Source organism: Misgurnus anguillicaudatus, chromosome 17, assembly GCF_027580225.2.
Source record: "Misgurnus anguillicaudatus chromosome 17, ASM2758022v2, whole genome shotgun sequence".
NCBI classification, from domain to species: Eukaryota; Metazoa; Chordata; class Actinopteri; order Cypriniformes; family Cobitidae; genus Misgurnus; species Misgurnus anguillicaudatus.
Window position 1 is genome coordinate 22486955 of NC_073353.2, and position 4831 is coordinate 22491785.

At 38.5% G+C, this 4831-nt stretch overlaps 1 long non-coding RNA gene across 1 annotated transcript; it reads left to right on the top strand.

Moving 5' to 3' along the window:
* Window positions 1-956: 956 nt before the first annotated feature.
* LOC141350268 (uncharacterized) lies at window positions 957-3056 on the top strand. The gene is made up of 2 exons (XR_012358334.1): window positions 957-1006; window positions 1926-3056. It is a non-coding gene; the product is annotated as an uncharacterized lncRNA (long non-coding RNA).
* Window positions 3057-4831: the final 1775 nt, after the last annotated feature.

The window sequence follows — 4831 nt, forward strand, 5'->3', positions numbered from 1 at the left end:
AGAGAAAACAAGAGATCAGGGCGAAGAAAATATATTAACATTAAGAATAGACTCGAGATGGACAGCGGCGATGAAGGACGAGAGCCGTAATCTTCAGACTGATACAGATAAGAAGATTGTCCAAAAAATTGACAATTTCAAGGGCAAATAAAGAGAAAGGATGAGAATGTGCAGGTAGATAAATGGATATGATCGACATAGATGCAAGTATTTTCACTATGTGAATTTGTAAATGCCACTGTTTAAAATTTCATGGTATTACCATGGGAAATGTCAAGACAACCTTGCGTTTTACCATAAAAAAACAATTTGTGCTTTTTGACACACAAACGAGCGAGAAATACAATAAAGTTCAACAAAGTATGTTTAAGTATGTAATCCTCAACCCGTCTAATCAGAAATCCCATCTGGTGCTCACTTCCTGTGACATTAGTAAGAATCAACTTCAGGCCTCCAAAGCCCAGGATCATTTTGTGTTTTTTGACAAAACACAAGGTTAAATACAAACTGCTTGTGCTGGCCGGACAAGATCCGCTTCTGCACTGAGCACCCCTCTGTTCGCTCACGAGTTATACAAATATACTCATGTTTCAACACATCTGTGCATACAGCGAGCACACGCACAGATAAATATGTCCAACAGAAAGACAGATAGACGGTGGGCCGAGGCTCCGTATCTGCTTTACTTTTCGAAATGGATGATCCCCATGGAGGGACAACCTGAATTTGTAAAGTTTGGACGGTTGTTTTATTCTCAACGATATGAAAAGTGTTGCCACTCGCATTTATTGCACATTTCCCCCCGAAATGATAAAATGTCCCCGTAAATATGCAGGCAAACGCGGTTGCCTACTATATCAGTCGAACCAATAGAGCGGCAAGATACTGACATAGGATTATTATTAACCAATCAGATGTATGATAGTAGAACAGCTGTTACGGATTCATACACGAGGCACGAGCTGCAGCGGAATTGACCATCGCCAAGGACATTCTTTGTGTGATTGTAAGTATCCATTTGATTTAATTGATATCTATTTAAAATGTTTGTTGTGTACATTGGTTTGTTCAAACGTATGTATGCGTCTCGTAAGTGTCGTTTTACGTAGGCGTAGACTAACGTTAACCGTTCCGTACAATAACGATGTTCCGTGCAGATTAACTTTTACCGCAGATCGGTCATACACAAATATGTATATGTGTCGTCTTCATTTCTCGTACATCTCCGTTTAAGAGAGACACACCCCAGCCGGTTGTTCTAGTAATATTTCATAAAGTTCGCGCCCACTGCGCTTGAAAATGACCGGTGGGCAAGCCACACTTCGACAGCTGCTTGGGTGTAGACATGTAGAGCAGCGGAAATTTACATTTCGATATAATTTATGCTTTTCACAGTATTATAGATTTTATAAGCTGCAATGTTCACTCCCTCTGTTTCTTCCACAGTTTTTTTTAAAAGTAAATTCAGCTTTGACAGTCAAAGTTCACGTTGTTAACAGCCTCTCCTCAATGACTGTTTTGTATATGCTTGTACCCATTTGCATATGTTAGTTAATGTTCTTGTGTTTTTGTGTGGTGAGGTACCGGGTATAATCTCGATGGCACCCTTACGAACATTAACCATGGTTTTATTGTGGTAAAAGTGTGGTAACCAAGGTATTTTGTTGTATTGATTACTATCAGCAAAACTACGGTTTTACTGCACTAACCACGATTTAACTATGGTTTTTAAAAACCATAGTTGTCAAAACAATAGTTGTTTTGTGGTTACCATGGTTTTACTACAGTTACCATTTTTTAACTGTAGAAAAACAATGGTTAATTTTTGTAAGGGCAGGTGAAGTGATACCTTGTTTTATACTGTTAATTTTATTTTAACCTCTTTACTGCTGTTTTTCTGAACCTTATACTTCTTATGTTTGCAGATAATGCAAGGTGTGGGGCCTGCTTGGATGTGTAAAGACCATGGGCTTAAGACCTTAGAGCCTGTGTTTTTACTGCCGTTGCCTCTGCATCCTCTGCCTCTACCACTAAAAAAGTGCAAAACAATAGGTTTAGGTTCTGCACATCACTGATTGAAGAAAAATGATTTGTAACTTTCAGCAGTGAAAAACTCATGCTACATATATTGGTTCCACCTGTTCCCTTAACATGGGTAATAAACCAATTTCACATCGTTTAGGGGTCTCATTTATAAAACTGTGCGTAGGATCCTTACTAAAAGTCTACGTACGCAAAAAAGCCAAAAATGGCATACACCAAAAAAATATTAGGACCTATAAGGCAAAGCACTGTTCCCTTTGTGGATCGCGGATCGCCTGCGGGTGTTCATGCATGGGTCATCCTCGGGTCCCACCCTGCAGGCCCATCTCTCATTGAGTTTTTTTCTTTTGTGGAGCACGGCCCTTGTGTGGGAGCTGGTGTACGCACATTTCCAGCCCCGTTTTGTGCGTGCGCCAGTTCCCACACGAAGGTTGTGATCTATACAAAACCGAACTTGATGGGAGAATGGGCTTGCGGGGTGGGACCTGGGAGTGATTCATGTGTGGACACTTGCAGGTGATCTGTGATTTGTGGAGGGAACAGTGCTTTGTTTTGTCTTGATGTTTTTTGCCGTATGCCATTTTTGGCTTTGTGCGTACGTAGACTTTTAGTAAGGATTTATAAATGAGACCCCAGGTGTCTGGTTTTGTTGATAATAACGATGCCAATCATGCCATAATTGAAAAGGAAAATTTTGTAGGTTGTTTTTATTATATTACTGTTAATACACTGCATCTACATTTGTACTACTCTTATACTTTTACTACACTGCACATGTGTATGTATATACACTGTACATGTTGCCACCCCCCAGCGATTTTCTATGTAACTGTTATAATAATCTTAAACCATTTGTCTTAGATGCATTTTTGCTCTGCTATTTAAAGGCTACTGCTTAAACATTGCATATTTAATTTATACTACTGTAAACCATCCTACTTTCTTCACTGCATGTCTATACAATATACTACCAACCTTCCTTTGCAGTTTCTTCAATAAAAACTTCCTCTCTTCTCCTTTGTGCACTTTTTATCTTTGTGATATTTGTGAAATGGTTGTAGCACTGCCTGTGGTAGCTAGTTTGATTAACTTGTTTGTCGGTTCCTGGCTTTGTAACTTATATGCCTGTATTATTCTTGTGTACAGCTTTCTCTGCATTCAAGGTCTTTTTTCACAGAAACACTGATTAAATCAATTTCTGCCAACTTGTGCCTGTGAAGGGAATGGTGGGTCCACTATCCTCAAATACATGCATGCAGCACTTCATTTTTTGACATTTCTTTCCAGTAAACATGATAAAGCAGGGAAAATAATTGTCTGTCTTGCTTTATGACGTTGTGTTTCCAAGCGATAACAGATATCAGAACGGTGTAAAAAAAATAGAACGGTGAATTTATTAAAGATTACAAAAAAAATGACAGGACATGACAAAGATGGTTACATAAAATAAAAACAGTAAGAATGGGCAACGTTACCTCTACATTCACATTTTGTGTCAAACTGAATATTAAAACTGCATTAGTGGCTAAAATTAGTTAACAAGTTCAATCTTTCCAGCGAAACTCGCCAGTTTGTTGACACGCGTCATCACTTTTCCACGCACGCTATTGGATGAAGGCAACAAATACGTCATGAACTTCGGACCCCAAACGTAGCTGCTTGCTCTATTCGCCGGGAAAATAACCTGGAGAAAGTTACCGATATTATAGTAATGTGCAAGGTGTGTAAGTGGCAACAATTTTTATTTGCTTTGTTGAAAAGCGAAGCGGTTACATATAAAAAACTGGGTTATCCATCACAAGAGATCGTCTGATAACACGAAATCTCCCCTCGGCCCACCGTCTAAGAGACACAGTCTGAAAATAAACGAGAGGATGAGTAGGAGTAAGTATATGAGAGAGAGAGAGAGAGAGAGAGAGAGAGAGAGAGAGAGAGAGAGAGAGAGAGAGAGAGAGAGAGAGAGGTCTGATCGCTGTGTGATCTGTTTATTATTGTAGGCTTCTAAAACAGTCATGTCCTGCCAGGAATGCACCCTTGCTGCAATTTAGACAGTGTCTACATCAGTGGACAACACTCACATAGATATACAATAAATATATATGACACGATTGAATGCAAACGGAGAAGTAGGAATATTGTGTCCAAACATGGCTGTGTGCAAACTATCCATATTATCATTGGCATGGTTTAACCACAACAGGGTCTCTCCAACAAGCAAACTTTACTTTGAAAGCATCTGTATTTCAGTTTAAAACTGTATTAGTATTGCAGTCCTGTCACATTCTTTTGGGTCCGTATGGGTGCATGCCCATATAAAACTCACGCCTTTAGAAATAATATGAAACCTCCAGAAGTTTGACCAAAATGGGACCTTAAATTGCAGCGTTGCACTTGCCAAAAGCATGCTCTGCAGATCTGAGGCCGTAAAACTAAAACGGTTTGTGTGGTTTGAACATTCGTCTGATTGTAGTTGGTTGGCATTTTATTAGCAGGTAAAGAATTTATGTAAAGATGAAGTTTGCTACTTTTATACATTCTTATACATAAAATACACACTGTAAAAGTGAAAAAATTAAGCTTTTCCTCCCTTACTTTTTCACTTAAAGTGATTTTTTTAGGTGTTAACAATTTAATTTTTTTTTTTTTTTAGTTAATCCAACTCTCACTTTTTACAGTGCATACAATCTACATTCTGCAAGTTTATGGCTGCCATAGTTTTTTTTAAACTGAACTGCATTTTCCTGAGTACATTTACAGCATTTTACAGTAAATTCTGTACTTTGCTTTT